Source organism: Hypomesus nipponensis, chromosome 3, assembly GCF_054491055.1.
Source record: "Hypomesus nipponensis isolate SF chromosome 3, ASM5449105v1, whole genome shotgun sequence".
Lineage (NCBI taxonomy): Eukaryota > Metazoa > Chordata > Actinopteri > Osmeriformes > Osmeridae > Hypomesus > Hypomesus nipponensis.
This window is the reverse complement of record NC_140363.1, coordinates 1428103-1443325: the sequence shown is the minus strand read 5'-3', so window position 1 is coordinate 1443325 and position 15223 is coordinate 1428103. Positions and strand designations below refer to the sequence as shown.

The 15223-nt window shown below is 53.4% G+C and overlaps 53 non-coding genes across 53 annotated transcripts; 39 read left to right on the top strand and 14 right to left on the bottom strand.

Annotated features, from left to right (window-relative positions):
• The first annotated feature begins 24 nt into the window (after positions 1–24).
• trnar-ucu (transfer RNA arginine (anticodon UCU)) lies at positions 25–116 on the top strand. The gene is given in 2 exon segments: positions 25–61; positions 81–116. It is a non-coding gene; the product is annotated as a tRNA-Arg (tRNA).
• A 152-nt stretch (positions 117–268) lies between these two features.
• trnan-guu (transfer RNA asparagine (anticodon GUU)) lies at positions 269–342 on the top strand. Its single transcript has one exon. It is a non-coding gene; the product is annotated as a tRNA-Asn (tRNA).
• Positions 343–623: 281 nt separating this feature from the next.
• Positions 624–697, top strand: trnat-agu (transfer RNA threonine (anticodon AGU)). Its single transcript has one exon. It is a non-coding gene; the product is annotated as a tRNA-Thr (tRNA).
• Positions 698–936: 239 nt separating this feature from the next.
• Positions 937–1009, bottom strand: trnak-uuu (transfer RNA lysine (anticodon UUU)). Its single transcript has one exon. It is a non-coding gene; the product is annotated as a tRNA-Lys (tRNA).
• Positions 1010–1121: 112 nt separating this feature from the next.
• On the top strand, positions 1122–1213 carry trnar-ucu (transfer RNA arginine (anticodon UCU)). The gene is given in 2 exon segments: positions 1122–1158; positions 1178–1213. It is a non-coding gene; the product is annotated as a tRNA-Arg (tRNA).
• A 159-nt stretch (positions 1214–1372) lies between these two features.
• Positions 1373–1446, top strand: trnan-guu (transfer RNA asparagine (anticodon GUU)). Its single transcript has one exon. It is a non-coding gene; the product is annotated as a tRNA-Asn (tRNA).
• A 270-nt stretch (positions 1447–1716) lies between these two features.
• trnat-agu (transfer RNA threonine (anticodon AGU)) lies at positions 1717–1790 on the top strand. Its single transcript has one exon. It is a non-coding gene; the product is annotated as a tRNA-Thr (tRNA).
• A 197-nt stretch (positions 1791–1987) lies between these two features.
• Positions 1988–2060, bottom strand: trnak-uuu (transfer RNA lysine (anticodon UUU)). Its single transcript has one exon. It is a non-coding gene; the product is annotated as a tRNA-Lys (tRNA).
• A 356-nt stretch (positions 2061–2416) lies between these two features.
• trnan-guu (transfer RNA asparagine (anticodon GUU)) lies at positions 2417–2490 on the top strand. The gene has a single exon. It is a non-coding gene; the product is annotated as a tRNA-Asn (tRNA).
• Positions 2491–2760: 270 nt separating this feature from the next.
• On the top strand, positions 2761–2834 carry trnat-agu (transfer RNA threonine (anticodon AGU)). Its single transcript has one exon. It is a non-coding gene; the product is annotated as a tRNA-Thr (tRNA).
• Positions 2835–3073: 239 nt separating this feature from the next.
• On the bottom strand, positions 3074–3146 carry trnak-uuu (transfer RNA lysine (anticodon UUU)). The gene has a single exon. It is a non-coding gene; the product is annotated as a tRNA-Lys (tRNA).
• Positions 3147–3258: 112 nt separating this feature from the next.
• Positions 3259–3350, top strand: trnar-ucu (transfer RNA arginine (anticodon UCU)). The gene is given in 2 exon segments: positions 3259–3295; positions 3315–3350. It is a non-coding gene; the product is annotated as a tRNA-Arg (tRNA).
• Positions 3351–3498: 148 nt separating this feature from the next.
• On the top strand, positions 3499–3572 carry trnan-guu (transfer RNA asparagine (anticodon GUU)). The gene has a single exon. It is a non-coding gene; the product is annotated as a tRNA-Asn (tRNA).
• A 270-nt stretch (positions 3573–3842) lies between these two features.
• Positions 3843–3916, top strand: trnat-agu (transfer RNA threonine (anticodon AGU)). The gene has a single exon. It is a non-coding gene; the product is annotated as a tRNA-Thr (tRNA).
• Positions 3917–4155: 239 nt separating this feature from the next.
• On the bottom strand, positions 4156–4228 carry trnak-uuu (transfer RNA lysine (anticodon UUU)). The gene has a single exon. It is a non-coding gene; the product is annotated as a tRNA-Lys (tRNA).
• A 112-nt stretch (positions 4229–4340) lies between these two features.
• Positions 4341–4432, top strand: trnar-ucu (transfer RNA arginine (anticodon UCU)). Its single transcript is given in 2 exon segments — positions 4341–4377; positions 4397–4432. It is a non-coding gene; the product is annotated as a tRNA-Arg (tRNA).
• A 152-nt stretch (positions 4433–4584) lies between these two features.
• trnan-guu (transfer RNA asparagine (anticodon GUU)) lies at positions 4585–4658 on the top strand. Its single transcript has one exon. It is a non-coding gene; the product is annotated as a tRNA-Asn (tRNA).
• A 281-nt stretch (positions 4659–4939) lies between these two features.
• On the top strand, positions 4940–5013 carry trnat-agu (transfer RNA threonine (anticodon AGU)). The gene has a single exon. It is a non-coding gene; the product is annotated as a tRNA-Thr (tRNA).
• A 239-nt stretch (positions 5014–5252) lies between these two features.
• Positions 5253–5325, bottom strand: trnak-uuu (transfer RNA lysine (anticodon UUU)). Its single transcript has one exon. It is a non-coding gene; the product is annotated as a tRNA-Lys (tRNA).
• A 112-nt stretch (positions 5326–5437) lies between these two features.
• Positions 5438–5529, top strand: trnar-ucu (transfer RNA arginine (anticodon UCU)). The gene is given in 2 exon segments: positions 5438–5474; positions 5494–5529. It is a non-coding gene; the product is annotated as a tRNA-Arg (tRNA).
• A 159-nt stretch (positions 5530–5688) lies between these two features.
• On the top strand, positions 5689–5762 carry trnan-guu (transfer RNA asparagine (anticodon GUU)). The gene has a single exon. It is a non-coding gene; the product is annotated as a tRNA-Asn (tRNA).
• Positions 5763–6032: 270 nt separating this feature from the next.
• Positions 6033–6106, top strand: trnat-agu (transfer RNA threonine (anticodon AGU)). Its single transcript has one exon. It is a non-coding gene; the product is annotated as a tRNA-Thr (tRNA).
• Positions 6107–6345: 239 nt separating this feature from the next.
• trnak-uuu (transfer RNA lysine (anticodon UUU)) lies at positions 6346–6418 on the bottom strand. Its single transcript has one exon. It is a non-coding gene; the product is annotated as a tRNA-Lys (tRNA).
• Positions 6419–6530: 112 nt separating this feature from the next.
• trnar-ucu (transfer RNA arginine (anticodon UCU)) lies at positions 6531–6622 on the top strand. The gene is given in 2 exon segments: positions 6531–6567; positions 6587–6622. It is a non-coding gene; the product is annotated as a tRNA-Arg (tRNA).
• Positions 6623–6770: 148 nt separating this feature from the next.
• On the top strand, positions 6771–6844 carry trnan-guu (transfer RNA asparagine (anticodon GUU)). The gene has a single exon. It is a non-coding gene; the product is annotated as a tRNA-Asn (tRNA).
• A 270-nt stretch (positions 6845–7114) lies between these two features.
• Positions 7115–7188, top strand: trnat-agu (transfer RNA threonine (anticodon AGU)). Its single transcript has one exon. It is a non-coding gene; the product is annotated as a tRNA-Thr (tRNA).
• A 239-nt stretch (positions 7189–7427) lies between these two features.
• On the bottom strand, positions 7428–7500 carry trnak-uuu (transfer RNA lysine (anticodon UUU)). The gene has a single exon. It is a non-coding gene; the product is annotated as a tRNA-Lys (tRNA).
• Positions 7501–7612: 112 nt separating this feature from the next.
• On the top strand, positions 7613–7704 carry trnar-ucu (transfer RNA arginine (anticodon UCU)). The gene is given in 2 exon segments: positions 7613–7649; positions 7669–7704. It is a non-coding gene; the product is annotated as a tRNA-Arg (tRNA).
• A 160-nt stretch (positions 7705–7864) lies between these two features.
• trnan-guu (transfer RNA asparagine (anticodon GUU)) lies at positions 7865–7938 on the top strand. Its single transcript has one exon. It is a non-coding gene; the product is annotated as a tRNA-Asn (tRNA).
• Positions 7939–8208: 270 nt separating this feature from the next.
• trnat-agu (transfer RNA threonine (anticodon AGU)) lies at positions 8209–8282 on the top strand. Its single transcript has one exon. It is a non-coding gene; the product is annotated as a tRNA-Thr (tRNA).
• Positions 8283–8521: 239 nt separating this feature from the next.
• trnak-uuu (transfer RNA lysine (anticodon UUU)) lies at positions 8522–8594 on the bottom strand. The gene has a single exon. It is a non-coding gene; the product is annotated as a tRNA-Lys (tRNA).
• Positions 8595–8706: 112 nt separating this feature from the next.
• On the top strand, positions 8707–8798 carry trnar-ucu (transfer RNA arginine (anticodon UCU)). The gene is given in 2 exon segments: positions 8707–8743; positions 8763–8798. It is a non-coding gene; the product is annotated as a tRNA-Arg (tRNA).
• A 159-nt stretch (positions 8799–8957) lies between these two features.
• trnan-guu (transfer RNA asparagine (anticodon GUU)) lies at positions 8958–9031 on the top strand. The gene has a single exon. It is a non-coding gene; the product is annotated as a tRNA-Asn (tRNA).
• A 281-nt stretch (positions 9032–9312) lies between these two features.
• On the top strand, positions 9313–9386 carry trnat-agu (transfer RNA threonine (anticodon AGU)). Its single transcript has one exon. It is a non-coding gene; the product is annotated as a tRNA-Thr (tRNA).
• A 239-nt stretch (positions 9387–9625) lies between these two features.
• Positions 9626–9698, bottom strand: trnak-uuu (transfer RNA lysine (anticodon UUU)). The gene has a single exon. It is a non-coding gene; the product is annotated as a tRNA-Lys (tRNA).
• Positions 9699–10061: 363 nt separating this feature from the next.
• Positions 10062–10135, top strand: trnan-guu (transfer RNA asparagine (anticodon GUU)). Its single transcript has one exon. It is a non-coding gene; the product is annotated as a tRNA-Asn (tRNA).
• A 270-nt stretch (positions 10136–10405) lies between these two features.
• trnat-agu (transfer RNA threonine (anticodon AGU)) lies at positions 10406–10479 on the top strand. The gene has a single exon. It is a non-coding gene; the product is annotated as a tRNA-Thr (tRNA).
• A 197-nt stretch (positions 10480–10676) lies between these two features.
• Positions 10677–10749, bottom strand: trnak-uuu (transfer RNA lysine (anticodon UUU)). The gene has a single exon. It is a non-coding gene; the product is annotated as a tRNA-Lys (tRNA).
• Positions 10750–11105: 356 nt separating this feature from the next.
• trnan-guu (transfer RNA asparagine (anticodon GUU)) lies at positions 11106–11179 on the top strand. The gene has a single exon. It is a non-coding gene; the product is annotated as a tRNA-Asn (tRNA).
• Positions 11180–11449: 270 nt separating this feature from the next.
• Positions 11450–11523, top strand: trnat-agu (transfer RNA threonine (anticodon AGU)). Its single transcript has one exon. It is a non-coding gene; the product is annotated as a tRNA-Thr (tRNA).
• Positions 11524–11762: 239 nt separating this feature from the next.
• trnak-uuu (transfer RNA lysine (anticodon UUU)) lies at positions 11763–11835 on the bottom strand. Its single transcript has one exon. It is a non-coding gene; the product is annotated as a tRNA-Lys (tRNA).
• A 112-nt stretch (positions 11836–11947) lies between these two features.
• trnar-ucu (transfer RNA arginine (anticodon UCU)) lies at positions 11948–12039 on the top strand. Its single transcript is given in 2 exon segments — positions 11948–11984; positions 12004–12039. It is a non-coding gene; the product is annotated as a tRNA-Arg (tRNA).
• A 152-nt stretch (positions 12040–12191) lies between these two features.
• trnan-guu (transfer RNA asparagine (anticodon GUU)) lies at positions 12192–12265 on the top strand. Its single transcript has one exon. It is a non-coding gene; the product is annotated as a tRNA-Asn (tRNA).
• Positions 12266–12535: 270 nt separating this feature from the next.
• trnat-agu (transfer RNA threonine (anticodon AGU)) lies at positions 12536–12609 on the top strand. Its single transcript has one exon. It is a non-coding gene; the product is annotated as a tRNA-Thr (tRNA).
• Positions 12610–12848: 239 nt separating this feature from the next.
• trnak-uuu (transfer RNA lysine (anticodon UUU)) lies at positions 12849–12921 on the bottom strand. The gene has a single exon. It is a non-coding gene; the product is annotated as a tRNA-Lys (tRNA).
• Positions 12922–13033: 112 nt separating this feature from the next.
• trnar-ucu (transfer RNA arginine (anticodon UCU)) lies at positions 13034–13125 on the top strand. The gene is given in 2 exon segments: positions 13034–13070; positions 13090–13125. It is a non-coding gene; the product is annotated as a tRNA-Arg (tRNA).
• Positions 13126–13277: 152 nt separating this feature from the next.
• On the top strand, positions 13278–13351 carry trnan-guu (transfer RNA asparagine (anticodon GUU)). Its single transcript has one exon. It is a non-coding gene; the product is annotated as a tRNA-Asn (tRNA).
• Positions 13352–13599: 248 nt separating this feature from the next.
• Positions 13600–13673, top strand: trnat-agu (transfer RNA threonine (anticodon AGU)). The gene has a single exon. It is a non-coding gene; the product is annotated as a tRNA-Thr (tRNA).
• A 239-nt stretch (positions 13674–13912) lies between these two features.
• On the bottom strand, positions 13913–13985 carry trnak-uuu (transfer RNA lysine (anticodon UUU)). Its single transcript has one exon. It is a non-coding gene; the product is annotated as a tRNA-Lys (tRNA).
• Positions 13986–14097: 112 nt separating this feature from the next.
• Positions 14098–14189, top strand: trnar-ucu (transfer RNA arginine (anticodon UCU)). The gene is given in 2 exon segments: positions 14098–14134; positions 14154–14189. It is a non-coding gene; the product is annotated as a tRNA-Arg (tRNA).
• Positions 14190–14348: 159 nt separating this feature from the next.
• trnan-guu (transfer RNA asparagine (anticodon GUU)) lies at positions 14349–14422 on the top strand. The gene has a single exon. It is a non-coding gene; the product is annotated as a tRNA-Asn (tRNA).
• A 270-nt stretch (positions 14423–14692) lies between these two features.
• trnat-agu (transfer RNA threonine (anticodon AGU)) lies at positions 14693–14766 on the top strand. The gene has a single exon. It is a non-coding gene; the product is annotated as a tRNA-Thr (tRNA).
• A 239-nt stretch (positions 14767–15005) lies between these two features.
• On the bottom strand, positions 15006–15078 carry trnak-uuu (transfer RNA lysine (anticodon UUU)). The gene has a single exon. It is a non-coding gene; the product is annotated as a tRNA-Lys (tRNA).
• Between the last annotated feature and the right edge of the window lie 145 nt (positions 15079–15223).

Genomic DNA, 15223 nt, shown 5'->3' with positions numbered 1-15223 from the left:
AATCCAAACAGGTTCCGCACTGGGGGCTCTGTGGCGCAATGGATAGCGCATTGGACTTCTAGGCAGGGGGAGGAAAAGCCATTCAAAGGTTGTGGGTTCGAGTCCCACCAGAGTCGTTCGGATTTTTGCTCCCGTCGACCGATCGCGGGAAGAGTCATTTGTGCGGCCGCTCCTCCTCTTCTTCACGGGACTCCGAGCACTCGTCTCCCAGCGTTTCCTTCCATCTTCCGGTCCTTCCATGTTCCGGTCCTGTTTCTGCAAAGACAGGGTCTCTGTGGCGCAATTGGCTAGCGCGTTCGGCTGTTAACCGAAAGGATGGTGGTTCGAGCCCACCCAGGGACGAACGTGTCCTTGTTTGCCTCTGTTGTGGGTCATGCCTGTGTGACAAATGAGCTGTTCCGCCGTCGGAGCTGGAATATGTCTGAAAAATGCAGTCCTACGCTCTGCCAACGAAGCTGTCAAAAGGTGAGCGAGTGGGAGGTTTTATTTGCGAGGAAGGCATGCGATCCCCCATTTTGGGCATGACCTTCTCAGGTGGCTTGCGAAGAGGCTGTCGACCCCACCTTAAAGCACCCACTCGAAGAGGAAACAGAAGGTTGCGCTCGTCTCTGTTGACAAAGCGAGGCGCCGTGGCTTAGTTGGTCAAAGCGCCTGTTTAGTAAACAGGAGATCCTGAGTTCAAATCTCAGCGGTGCCTTTTTAGGCGCAGGTGTCACCTCAATTTTGCATCCTTTGTCTCAAAGTCATGGGGTGCAACGGAGACAAAGGTTGCGTGCCACAAGTCACGCTCTGCGGTTTGAACACACAGCTCACCCAGGAACTTGAATGCTGGACCCTCCCATTAAAAGCTTCCATTGTTTCCTCAAAGTCAGGTACATAAGAGAGACAAATTTGGCCCGCTTCATCCCACGCTGCCACACAGTTTGAGGACCCTTTCGCCCGAACAGGGACTTGAACCCTGGACACTCAGATTAAAAGTCTGATGCTCTGCCGACTGAGCTATCCGGGCTCTGGAACTGTAGGCAACACTGAGCTTTTCGTGGAACATCTGCATATACAGCTCCTTCGCCACTCAAACCCCTAAGTATGGTATGGCAAATCCAAACAGGTTCCGCACTGGGGGCTCTGTGGCGCAATGGATAGCGCATTGGACTTCTAGGCAGGGGGAGGAAAAGCCATTCAAAGGTTGTGGGTTCGAGTCCCACCAAAGTCGTTCGCATTTTTGCTCCTGACGACCGATCGCGGGAAGAGTCATTTGCGCGGCATTTGCGCGGCCGCTCCTCCTCTTCTTCACGGGACTCCAAGCACTCGTCTCCCAGCGTTTCCATCTTCCGGTCCTTCCATGTTCCGGTCCTGTTTCTGCAAAGACAGGGTCTCTGTGGCGCAATTGGCTAGCGCGTTCGGCTGTTAACCGAAAGGATGGTGGTTCGAGCCCACCCAGGGACGAATGTGTCCTTGTTTGCCTCTGTTGTGGGTCATGCCTGTGTGACAAATGAGCTGTTCCATCGTCGGCGCTGAAAAATGCAGTCCTACGCTCTGCCAACGGAGCTGTCAAAAGGTGAGCGAGTGGGAGGTTTTATTTGCGAGGAAGGCATGCGATCCCCCATTTTGGGCATGACCTTCTCAGGTGGCTTGCGAAGATGCTGTCGACCCCACCTTAAAGCACCCACTCGAAGAGGAAACAGAAGGTTGCGCTCGTCTCTGTTGACAAAGCAAGGCGCCGTGGCTTAGTTGGTCAAAGCGCCTGTCTAGTAAACAGGAGATCCTGAGTTCAAATCTCAGCGGCGCCTTTTTAGGCGCAGGTGTCAGCTCAATTTTGCATCCTTTGTCTCAAAGTCATGGGGTGCAACGGAGACAAAGGTTGCGTGCCACAAGTCACGCTCTGCGGTTTGAACACACAGCTCACCCAGGAACTTGAATGCTGGACCCTCCCATTAAAAGCTTCCGTTGTTTCCTGAAAGTCAGGTTGACAGTTTGAGGACCCTTTCGCCCAAACAGGGACTTGAACCCTGGACCCTCAGATTAAAAGTCTGATGCTCTGCCGACTGAGCTATCCGGGCTCTGGAACGGCAGGCAACACTGAGCTTTTCTTGGAACATCTGCATATACAGCTCCTTCGCCACTCAAACCCCTAAGTATGGTATGGCGAATCCAAACAGGTTCCGCACTGGGGGCTCTGTGGCGCAATGGATAGCGCATTGGAATTCTAGGCAGGGGGAGGAAAAGCCATTCAAAGGTTGTGGGTTCGAGTCCCACCACAGTCGTTTGCATTTTTGCTCCTGACGACCGATCGCGGGAAGAGTCATTTGCGCGGCCGCTCCTCCTCTTCTTCACGGGACTCCAAGCACTCATCTCCCAGCGTTTCCTTCCATCTTCCGGTCCTTCCATGTTCCGGTCCTGTTTCTGCAAAGACAGGGTCTCTGTGGCGCAATTGGCTAGCGCGTTCGGCTGTTAACCGAAAGGATGGTGGTTCGAGCCCACCCAGGGACGAACGTGTCCTTGTTTACCTCTGTTGTGGGTCATGCCTGTGTGACAAACGAGCTGTTCCGCCGTCGGAGCTGAAAAATGCAGTCCTACGCTCTGCCAACGGAGCTGTCAAAAGGTGAGCGAGTGGGAGGTTTTATTTGCGAGGAAGGCATGCGATCCCCCATTTTGGGCATGACCTTCTCAGGTGGCTTGCGAAGATGCTGTCGACCCCACCTTAAAGCACCCACTCGAAGAGGAAACAGAAGGTTGCGCTCGTCTCTGTTGACAAAGCGAGGCGCCGTGGCTTAGTTGGTCAAAGTGCCTGTCTAGTAAACAGGAGATCCTGAGTTCAAATCTCAGCGGTGCCTTTTTAGGCGCAGGTGTCACCTCAATTTTGCATCCTTTGTCTCAAAGTCATGGGGTGCAACGGAGACAAAGGTTGCGTTCCACAAGTCACGCTCTGCGGTTTGAACACACAGCTCACCCAGGAACTTGAATGCTGGACCCTCCCATTAAAAGCTTTTGTTGTTTCCTCAAAGTCAGGTACATAAGAGAGACAAATTTGGCCCACTTCATCCCGCGCTGCCACACAGTTTGAGGACCCTTTCGCCCGAACAGGGACTTGAACCCTGGACACTCAGATTAAAAGTCTGATGCTCTGCCGACTGAGCTATCCGGGCTCTGGAACTGTAGGCAACACTGAGCTTTTCGTGGAACATCTGCATATACAGCTCCTTCGCCACTCAAACCCCTAAGTATGGTATGGCGAATCCAAACAGGTTCCGCACTGGGGGCTCTGTGGCGCAATGGATAGCGCATTGGACTTCTAGGCAGGGGGAGGAAAAGCCATTCAAAGGTTGTGGGTTCGAGTCCCACCAGAGTCGTTTGCATTTTTGCTCCTGACGACCGATCGCGGGAAGAGTCATTTGCGCGGCCGCTCCTCCTCTTCTTCACGGGACTCCAAGCACTCGTCTCCCAGCGTTTCCATCTTCCGGTCCTTCCATGTTCCGGTCCTGTTTCTGCAAAGACAGGGTCTCTGTGGCGCAATTGGCTAGCGCGTTCGGCTGTTAACCGAAAGGATGGTGGTTCGAGCCCACCCAGGGACGAATGTGTCCTTGTTTGCCTCTGTTGTGGGTCATGCCTGTGTGACAAATGAGCTGTTCCATCGTCGGCGCTGAAAAATGCAGTCCTACGCTCTGCCAACTGAGCTGTCAAAAGGTGAGCGAGTGGGAGGATTTATTTGCGAGGAAGGCATGCGATCCCCCATTTTGGGCATGACCTTCTCAGGTGGCTTGCGAAGATGCTGTCGACCCCACCTTAAAGCACCCACTCGAAGAGGAAACAGAAGGTTGCGCTCGTCTCTGTTGACAAAGCGAGGCGCCGTGGCTTAGTTGGTCAAAGCGCCTGTCTAGTAAACAGGAGATCCTGAGTTCCAGTCTCAGCGGCGCCTTTTTAGGCGCAGGTGTCAGCTCAATTTTGCATCCTTTGTCTCAAAGTCATGGGGTGCAACGGAGACAAAGGTTGCGTGCCACAAGTCACGCTCTGTGGTTTGAACACACAGCTAACCCAGGAACTTGAATGCTGGACCCTCCCATTAAAAGCTTCCGTTGTTTCGTCAAAGTCAGGTACATAAGAGAGACAAATTTGGCCCGCTTCATCCCGCGCTGCCACACAGTTTGAGGACCCTTTCGCCCAAACAGGGACTTGAACCCTGGACCCTCAGATTAAAAGTCTGATGCTCTGCCGACTGAGCTATCTGGGCTCTGGAACCGCAGGCAACACTGAGCTTTTCGTGGAACATCTGCATGTACAGCTCCTTTGCCACTCAAACCCCTAAGTATGGTATGGCAAATCCAAACAGGTTCAACACTGGGGGCTCTGTGGCGCAATGGATAGCGCATTGGACTTCTAGGCAGGGGGAGGAAAAGCCATTCAAAGGTTGTGGGTTCGAGTCCCACCAGAGTCGTTTGGATTTTTGCTCCCGTCGACCGATCGCGGGAAGAGTCATTTGTGCGGCCGCTCCTCCTCTTCTTCACGGGACTCCGAGCACTCGTCTCCCAGCGTTTCCTTCCATCTTCCGGTCCTTCCATGTTCCGGTCCTGTTTCTGCAAAGACAGGGTCTCTGTGGCGCAATTGGCTAGCGCGTTCGGCTGTTAACCGAAAGGATGGTGGTTCGAGCCCACCCAGGGACGAACGTGTCCTTGTTTGCCTCTGTTGTGGGTCATGTCTGTGTGACAAATGAGCTGTTCCGCCGTCGGAGCTGGAAAATGTCTGAAAAATGCAGTCCTACGCTCTGCCAACGGAGCTGTCAAAAGGTGAGCGAGTGGGAGGTTTTATTTGCGAGGAAGGCATGCGATCCCCCATTTTGGGCATGACCTTCTCAGGTGGCTTGCGAAGATGCTGTCGACCCCACCTTAAAGCACCCACGAGAAGAGGAAACAGAAGGTTGCGCTCGTCTCTGTTGACAAAGCGAGGCGCCGTGGCTTAGTTGGTCAAAGCGCCTGTTTAGTAAACAGGAGATCCTGAGTTCAAATCTCAGCGGTGCCTTTTTAGGCGCAGGTGTCAGCTCAATTTTGCATCCTTTGTCTCAAAGTCATGGGGTGCAACGGAGACAAAGGTTGCGTGCCACAAGTCACGCTCTGCGGTTTGAACACACAGCTCACCCAGGAACTTGAATGCTGGACCCTCCCATTAAAAGCTTTTGTTGTTTCCTCAAAGTCAGGTACATAAGAGAGACAAATTTGGCCCGCTTCATCCCACGCTGCCACACAGTTTGAGGACCCTTTCGCCCGAACAGGGACTTGAACCCTGGACACTCAGATTAAAAGTCTGATGCTCTGCCGACTGAGCTATCCGGGCTCTGGAACTGTAGGCAACACTGAGCTTTTCGTGGAACATCTGCATATACAGCTCCTTCGCCACTCAAACCCCTAAGTATGGTATGGCGAATCCAAACAGGTTCCGCACTGGGGGCTCTGTGGCGCAATGGATAGCGCATTGGACTTCTAGGCAGGGGGAGGAAAAGCCATTCAAAGGTTGTGGGTTCGAGTCCCACCAAAGTCGTTCGGATTTTTGCTCCTGACGACCGATCGCGGGAAGAGTCATTTGCGCGGCATTTGCGCGGCCGCTCCTCCTCTTCTTCACGGGACTCCAAGCACTCGTCTCCCAGCGTTTCCATCTTCCGGTCCTTCCATGTTCCGGTCCTGTTTCTGCAAAGACAGGGTCTCTGTGGCGCAATTGGCTAGCGCGTTCGGCTGTTAACCGAAAGGATGGTGGTTCGAGCCCACCCAGGGACGAATGTGTCCTTGTTTGCCTCTGTTGTGGGTCATGCCTGTGTGACAAATGAGCTGTTCCATCGTCGGCGCTGAAAAATGCAGTCCTACGCTCTGCCAACTGAGCTGTCAAAAGGTGAGCGAGTGGGAGGATTTATTTGCGAGGAAGGCATGCGATCCCCCATTTTGGGCATGACCTTCTCAGGTGGCTTGCGAAGATGCTGTCGACCCCACCTTAAAGCACCCACTCGAAGAGGAAACAGAAGGCTGAGCTCGTCTCGGTTGACAAAGCGAGGCGCCGTGGCTTAGTTGGTCAAAGCGCCTGTCTAGTAAACAGGAGATCCTGAGTTCAAATCTCAGCGGCGCCTTTTTAGGCGCAGGTGTCAGCTCAATTTTGCATCCTTTGTCTCAAAGTCATGGGGTGCAACGGAGACAAAGGTTGCGTGCCACAAGTCACGCTCTGCGGTTTGAACACACAGCTCACCCAGGAACTTGAATGCTGGACCCTCCCATTAAAAGCTTCCGTTGTTCCCTCAAAGTCAGGTACATAAGAGAGACAAATTTGGCCCGCTTCATCCCGCGCTGCCACACGGTTGGAGGACCCTTTCGCCCGAACAGGGACTTGAACCCTGGACACTCAGATTAAAAGTCTGATGCTCTGCCGACTGAGCTATCCGGGCTCTGGAACTGTAGGCAACACTGAGCTTTTCGTGGAACATCTGCATATACAGCTCCTTCGCCACTCAAACCCCTAAGTATGGTATGGCGAATCCAAACAGGTTCCGCACTGGGGGCTCTGTGGCGCAATGGATAGCGCATTGGACTTCTAGGCAGGGGGAGGAAAAGCCATTCAAAGGTTGTGGGTTCGAGTCCCACCAGAGTCGTTTGCATTTTTGCTCCTGACGACCGATCGCGGGAAGAGTCATTTGCGCGGCCGCTCCTCCTCTTCTTCACGGGACTCCAAGCACTCGTCTCCCAGCGTTTCCATCTTCCGGTCCTTCCATGTTCCGGTCCTGTTTCTGCAAAGACAGGGTCTCTGTGGCGCAATTGGCTAGCGCGTTCGGCTGTTAACCGAAAGGATGGTGGTTCGAGCCCACCCAGGGACGAATGTGTCCTTGTTTGCCTCTGTTGTGGGTCATGCCTGTGTGACAAATGAGCTGTTCCATCGTCGGCGCTGAAAAATGCAGTCCTACGCTCTGCCAACTGAGCTGTCAAAAGGTGAGCGAGTGGGAGGATTTATTTGCGAGGAAGGCATGCGATCCCCCATTTTGGGCATGACCTTCTCAGGTGGCTTGCGAAGATGCTGTCGACCCCACCTTAAAGCACCCACTCGAAGAGGAAACAGAAGGTTGCGCTCGTCTCTGTTGACAAAGCGAGGCGCCGTGGCTTAGTTGGTCAAAGCGCCTGTCTAGTAAACAGGAGATCCTGAGTTCCAGTCTCAGCGGCGCCTTTTTAGGCGCAGGTGTCAGCTCAATTTTGCATCCTTTGTCTCAAAGTCATGGGGTGCAACGGAGACAAAGGTTGCGTGCCACAAGTCACGCTCTGTGGTTTGAACACACAGCTAACCCAGGAACTTGAATGCTGGACCCTCCCATTAAAAGCTTCCGTTGTTTCGTCAAAGTCAAGTACATAAGAGAGACAAATTTGGCCCGCTTCATCCCGCGCTGCCACACAGTTTGAGGACCCTTTCGCCCAAACAGGGACTTGAACCCTGGACCCTCAGATTAAAAGTCTGATGCTCTGCCGACTGAGCTATCTGGGCTCTGGAACCGCAGGCAACACTGAGCTTTTCGTGGAACATCTGCATGTACAGCTCCTTTGCCACTCAAACCCCTAAGTATGGTATGGCAAATCCAAACAGGTTCAACACTGGGGGCTCTGTGGCGCAATGGATAGCGCATTGGACTTCTAGGCAGGGGGAGGAAAAGCCATTCAAAGGTTGTGGGTTCGAGTCCCACCAGAGTCGTTTGGATTTTTTCCCCCAAGCTCCCGTCGACCGATCGCGGGAAGAGTCATTTGTGCGGCCGCTCCTCCTCTTCTTCACGGGACTCCGAGCACTCGTCTCCCAGCGTTTCCTTCCATCTTCCGGTCCTTCCATGTTCCGGTCCTGTTTCTGCAAAGACAGGGTCTCTGTGGCGCAATTGGCTAGCGCGTTCGGCTGTTAACCGAAAGGATGGTGGTTCGAGCCCACCCAGGGACGAACGTGTCCTTGTTTGCCTCTGTTGTGGGTCATGCCTGTGTGACAAACGAGCTGTTCCGCCGTCGGAGCTGAAAAATGCAGTCCTACGCTCTGCCAACGGAGCTGTCAAAAGGTGAGCGAGTGGGAGGTTTTATTTGCGAGGAAGGCATGCGATCCCCCATTTTGGGCATGACCTTCTCAGGTGGCTTGCGAAGATGCTGTCGACCCCACCTTAAAGCACCCACTCGAAGAGGAAACAGAAGGTTGCGCTCGTCTCTGTTGACAAAGCGAGGCGCCGTGGCTTAGTTGGTCAAAGCGCCTGTCTAGTAAACAGGAGATCCTGAGTTCCAGTCTCAGCGGCGCCTTTTTAGGCGCAGGTGTCAGCTCAATTTTGCATCCTTTGTCTCAAAGTCATGGGGTGCAACGGAGACAAAGGTTGCGTGCCACAAGTCACGCTCTGTGGTTTGAACACACAGCTAACCCAGGAACTTGAATGCTGGACCCTCCCATTAAAAGCTTCCGTTGTTTCGTCAAAGTCAGGTACATAAGAGAGACAAATTTGGCCCGCTTCATCCCGCGCTGCCACACAGTTTGAGGACCCTTTCGCCCAAACAGGGACTTGAACCCTGGACCCTCAGATTAAAAGTCTGATGCTCTGCCGACTGAGCTATCTGGGCTCTGGAACCGCAGGCAACACTGAGCTTTTCGTGGAACATCTGCATGTACAGCTCCTTTGCCACTCAAACCCCTAAGTATGGTATGGCAAATCCAAACAGGTTCAACACTGGGGGCTCTGTGGCGCAATGGATAGCGCATTGGACTTCTAGGCAGGGGGAGGAAAAGCCATTCAAAGGTTGTGGGTTCGAGTCCCACCAGAGTCGTTTGGATTTTTTCCCCAAGCTCCCGTCGACCGATCGCGGGAAGAGTCATTTGTGCGGCCGCTCCTCCTCTTCTTCACGGGACTCCGAGCACTCGTCTCCCAGCGTTTCCTTCCATCTTCCGGTCCTTCCATGTTCCGGTCCTGTTTCTGCAAAGACAGGGTCTCTGTGGCGCAATTGGCTAGCGCGTTCGGCTGTTAACCGAAAGGATGGTGGTTCGAGCCCACCCAGGGACGAACGTGTCCTTGTTTGCCTCTGTTGTGGGTCATGTCTGTGTGACAAATGAGCTGTTCCGCCGTCGGAGCTGGAAAATGTCTGAAAAATGCAGTCCTACGCTCTGCCAACGGAGCTGTCAAAAGGTGAGCGAGTGGGAGGTTTTATTTGCGAGGAAGGCATGCGATCCCCCATTTTGGGCATGACCTTCTCAGGTGGCTTGCGAAGATGCTGTCGACCCCACCTTAAAGCACCCACTCGAAGAGGAAACAGAAGGTTGCGCTCGTCTCTGTTGACAAAGCGAGGCGCCGTGGCTTAGTTGGTCAAAGCGCCTGTTTAGTAAACAGGAGATCCTGAGTTCAAATCTCAGCGGTGCCTTTTTAGGCGCAGGTGTCACCTCAATTTTGCATCCTTTGTCTCAAAGTCATGGGGTGCAACGGAGACAAAGGTTGCGTGCCACAAGTCACGCTCTGCGGTTTGAACACACAGCTCACCCAGGAACTTGAATGCTGGACCCTCCCATTAAAAGCTTTTGTTGTTTCCTCAAAGTCAGGTACATAAGAGAGACAAATTTGGCCCGCTTCATCCCACGCTGCCACACAGTTTGAGGACCCTTTCGCCCGAACAGGGACTTGAACCCTGGACACTCAGATTAAAAGTCTGATGCTCTGCCGACTGAGCTATCCGGGCTCTGGAACTGTAGGCAACACTGAGCTTTTCGTGGAACATCTGCATATACAGCTCCTTCGCCACTCAAACCCCTAAGTATGGTATGGCGAATCCAAACAGGTTCCGCACTGGGCGCTCTGTGGCGCAATGGATAGCGCATTGGACTTCTAGGCAGGGGGAGGAAAAGCCATTCAAAGGTTGTGGGTTCGAGTCCCACCAAAGTCGTTCGCATTTTTGCTCCTGACGACCGATCGCGGGAAGAGTCATTTGCGCGGCATTTGCGCGGCCGCTCCTCCTCTTCTTCACGGGACTCCAAGCACTCGTCTCCCAGCGTTTCCATCTTCCGGTCCTTCCATGTTCCGGTCCTGTTTCTGCAAAGACAGGGTCTCTGTGGCGCAATTGGCTAGCGCGTTCGGCTGTTAACCGAAAGGATGGTGGTTCGAGCCCACCCAGGGACGAATGTGTCCTTGTTTGCCTCTGTTGTGGGTCATGCCTGTGTGACAAATGAGCTGTTCCATCGTCGGCGCTGAAAAATGCAGTCCTACGCTCTGCCAACGGAGCTGTCAAAAGGTGAGCGAGTGGGAGGTTTTATTTGCGAGGAAGGCATGCGATCCCCCATTTTGGGCATGACCTTCTCAGGTGGCTTGCGAAGATGCTGTCGACCCCACCTTAAAGCACCCACTCGAAGAAGAAACAGAAGGTTGCGCTCGTCTCTGTTGACAAAGCAAGGCGCCGTGGCTTAGTTGGTCAAAGCGCCTGTCTAGTAAACAGGAGATCCTGAGTTCAAATCTCAGCGGCGCCTTTTTAGGCGCAGGTGTCAGCTCAATTTTGCATCCTTTGTCTCAAAGTCATGGGGTGCAACGGAGACAAAGGTTGCGTGCCACAAGTCACGCTCTGCGGTTTGAACACACAGCTCACCCAGGAACTTGAATGCTGGACCCTCCCATTAAAAGCTTCCGTTGTTTCCTGAAAGTCAGGTTGACAGTTTGAGGACCCTTTCGCCCAAACAGGGACTTGAACTCTGGACCCTCAGATTAAAAGTCTGATGCTCTGCCGACTTAGCTATCCGGGCTCTGGAACGGCAGGCAACACTGAGCTTTTCTTGGAACATCTGCATATACAGCTCCTTCGCCACTCAAACCCCTAAGTATGGTATGGCGAATCCAAACAGGTTCCGCACTGGGGGCTCTGTGGCGCAATGGATAGCGCATTGGAATTCTAGGCAGGGGGAGGAAAAGCCATTCAAAGGTTGTGGGTTCGAGTCCCACCACAGTCGTTTGCATTTTTGCTCCTGACGACCGATCGCGGGAAGAGTCATTTGCGCGGCCGCTCCTCCTCTTCTTCACGGGACTCCAAGCACTCGTCTCCCAGCGTTTCCTTCCATCTTCCGGTCCTTCCATGTTCCGGTCCTGTTTCTGCAAAGACAGGGTCTCTGTGGCGCAATTGGCTAGCGCGTTCGGCTGTTAACCAAAAGGATGGTGGTTCGAGCCCACCCAGGGACGAACGTGTCCTTGTTTGCCTCTGTTGTGGGTCATGCCTGTGTGACAAACGAGCTGTTCCGCCGTCGGAGCTGAAAAATGCAGTCCTACGCTCTGCCAACGGAGCTGTCAAAAGGTGAGCGAGTGGGAGGTTTTATTTGCGAGGAAGGCATGCGATCCCCCATTTTGGGCATGACCTTCTCAGGTGGCTTGCGAAGATGCTGTCAACCCCACCTTAAAGCACCCACTCGAAGAGGAAACAGAAGGTTGCGCTCGTCTCTGTTGACAAAGCGAGGCGCCGTGGCTTAGTTGGTCAAAGTGCCTGTCTAGTAAACAGGAGATCCTGAGTTCAAATCTCAGCGGTGCCTTTTTAGGCGCAGGTGTCACCTCAATTTTGCATCCTTTGTCTCAAAGTCATGGGGTGCAACGGAGACAAAGGTTGCGTTCCACAAGTCACGCTCTGCGGTTTGAACACACAGCTCACCCAGGAACTTGAATGCTGGACCCTCCCATTAAAAGCTTTTGTTGTTTCCTCAAAGTCAGGTACATAAGAGAGACAAATTTGGCCCGCTTCATCCCGCGCTGCCACACAGTTTGAGGACCCTTTCGCCCGAACAGGGACTTGAACCCTGGACACTCAGATTAAAAGTCTGATGCTCTGCCGACTGAGCTATCCGGGCTCTGGAACTGTAGGCAACACTGAGCTTTTCGTGGAACATCTGCATATACAGCTCCTTCGCCACTCAAACCCCTAAGTATGGTATGGCGAATCCAAACAGGTTCCACACTGGGGGCTCTGTGGCGCAATGGATAGCGCATTGGACTTCTAGGCAGGGGGAGGAAAAGCCATTCAAAGGTTGTGGGTTCGAGTCCCACCAGAGTCGTTTGCATTTTTGCTCCTGACGACCGATCGCGGGAAGAGTCATTTGCGCGGCCGCTCCTCCTCTTCTTCACGGGACTCCAAGCACTCGTCTCCCAGCGTTTCCTTCCATCTTCCGGTCCTTCCATGTTCCGGTCCTGTTTCTGCAAAGACAGGGTCTCTGTGGCGCAATTGGCTAGCGCGTTCGGCTGTTAACCGAAAGGATGGTGGTTCGAGCCCACCCAGGGACTAACGTGTCCTTGTTTGCCTCTGTTGTGGGTCATGCCTGTGTGACAAATGAGCTGTTCCATCGTCGGCGCTGAAAAATGCAGTCCTACGCTCTGCCAACTGAGCTGTCAAAAGGTGAGCGAGTGGGAGGATTTATTTGCGAACAAGGCATGCGATCCCCCATTTTGGGCATGACCTTCTCAGGTGGCTTGCGAAGAGGCTGTCGACCCCACCTTAAAGCACCCACTCGAAGAGGAAACAGAAGGCTGAGCTCGTCTCTGTTGACAAAGCGAGGCGCCGTGGCTTAGTTGGTCAAAGCGCCTGTCTAGTAAACAGGAGATCCTGAGTTCAAATCTCAGCGGCGCCTTTTTAGGCGCAGGTGTCAGCTCAATTTTGCATCCTTTGTCTCAAAGTCAAGGGGTGCAACGGAGACAAAGGTTGCGTGCCACAAGTCACGCTCTGCGGTTTGAACACACAGCTCACCCAGGAACTTGAATGCTGGACCCTCCCATTAAAAGCTTCCATTGTTTCCTCAAAGTCAGGTACATAAGAGAGACAAAATTGGCCCGCTTCATCCCGCGCTGCCACACGGTTTGAGGACCCTTTCGCACGATCAGGGACTTGAACCCTGGACCCTCAGATTAAAAGTCTGATGCTCTGCCGACTGAGCTATCCGGGCTCTTGAACTGCAGGCAACACTGAGCTTTTCGTGGAACATCTGCATATACACCTCCTTCGCCACTCAAACCCCTAAGTATGGTATGGCGAATCCAAACAGGTTCCGCACTGGGGGCTCTGTGGCGCAATAAATAGCGCATTGGACTTCTAGGCAGGGGGAGGAAAAGCCATTCAAAGGTTGTGGGTTCGAGTCCCACCAGAGTCGTTCGGATTTTTGCTCCCGTCGACCGATCGCGGGAAGAGTCATTTGTGCGGCCGCTCCTCCTCTTCTTCACGGGACTCCGAGCACTCGTCTCCCAGCGTTTCCTTCCATCTTCCGGTCCTTCCATGTTCCGGTCCTGTGTCTGCAAAGACAGGGTCTCTGTGGCGCAATTGGCTAGCGCGTTCGGCTGTTAACCGAAAGGATGGTGGTTCGAGCCCACCCAGGGACGAACGTGCTTTTGTTTGCCTCTGTTGTGGGTCATGCCTGTGTGACAAATGAGCTGTTCCGCCGTCGGAGCTGCCAACGGAGCTGTCAAAAGGTGAGCGAGTGGGAGGTTTTATTTGCGAGGAAGGCATGCGATCCCCCATTTTGGGCATGACCTTCTCAGGTGGCTTGCGAAGATGCTGTCGACCCCACCTTAAAGCACCCACGAGAAGAGGAAACAGAAGGTTGCGCTCGTCTCTGTTGACAAAGCGAGGCGCCGTGGCTTAGTTGGTCAAAGCGCCTGTTTAGTAAACAGGAGATCCTGAGTTCAAATCTCAGCGGTGCCTTTTTAGGCGCAGGTGTCACCTCAATTTTGCATCCTTTGTCTCAAAGTCATGGGGTGCAACGGAGACAAAGGTTGCGTGCCACAAGTCACGCTCTGCGGTTTGAACACACAGCTCACCCAGGAACTTGAATGCTGGACCCTCCCATTAAAAGCTTTTGTTGTTTCCTCAAAGTCAGGTACATAAGAGAGACAAATTTGGCCCGCTTCATCCCACGCTGCCACACAGTTTGAGGACCCTTTCGCCCGAACAGGGACTTGAACCCTGGACACTCAGATTAAAAGTCTGATGCTCTGCCGACTGAGCTATCCGGGCTCTGGAACTGTAGGCAACACTGAGCTTTTCGTGGAACATCTGCATATACAGCTCCTTCGCCACTCAAACCCCTAAGTATGGTATGGCGAATCCAAACAGGTTCCGCACTGGGGGCTCTGTGGCGCAATGGATAGCGCATTGGACTTCTAGGCAGGGGGAGGAAAAGCCATTCAAAGGTTGTGGGTTCGAGTCCCACCAAAGTCGTTCGCATTTTTGCTCCTGACGACCGATCGCGGGAAGAGTCATTTGCGCGGCATTTGCGCGGCCGCTCCTCCTCTTCTTCACGGGACTCCAAGCACTCGTCTCCCAGCGTTTCCATCTTCCGGTCCTTCCATGTTCCGGTCCTGTTTCTGCAAAGACAGGGTCTCTGTGGCGCAATTGGCTAGCGCGTTCGGCTGTTAACCGAAAGGATGGTGGTTCGAGCCCACCCAGGGACGAATGTGTCCTTGTTTGCCTCTGTTGTGGGTCATGCCTGTGTGACAAATGAGCTGTTCCATCGTCGGCGCTGAAAAATGCAGTCCTACGCTCTGCCAACTGAGCTGTCAAAAGGTGAGCGAGTGGGAGGATTTATTTGCGAGGAAGGCATGCGATCCCCCATTTTGGGCATGACCTTCTCAGGTGGCTTGCGAAGATGCTGTCGACCCCACCTTAAAGCACCCACTCGAAGAGGAAACAGAAGGCTGAGCTCGTCTCGGTTGACAAAGCGAGGCGCCGTGGCTTAGTTGGTCAAAGCGCCTGTCTAGTAAACAGGAGATCCTGAGTTCAAATCTCAGCGGCGCCTTTTTAGGCGCAGGTGTCAGCTCAATTTTGCATCCTTTGTCTCAAAGTCATGGGGTGCAACGGAGACAAAGGTTGCGTGCCACAAGTCACGCTCTGCGGTTTGAACACACAGCTCACCCAGGAACTTGAATGCTGGACCCTCCCATTAAAAGCTTCCGTTGTTCCCTCAAAGTCAGGTACATAAGAGAGACAAATTTGGCCCGCTTCATCCCGCGCTGCCACACGGTTGGAGGACCCTTTCGCCTGAACAGGGACTTGAACCCTGGACCCTCAGATTAAAAGTCTGATGCTCTGCCGACTGAGCTATCCGGGCTCTGGAACTGCAAGCAACACTGAGCTTTTCGTGGAACATCTGCATTTACAGCTCCTTCGCCACTCAAACCCCTAAGTATGGTATGGCGAATCCAAACAGGTTTAGCACTGGGGGCTCTGTGGCCGTACCCGCCAAGAATTGGACT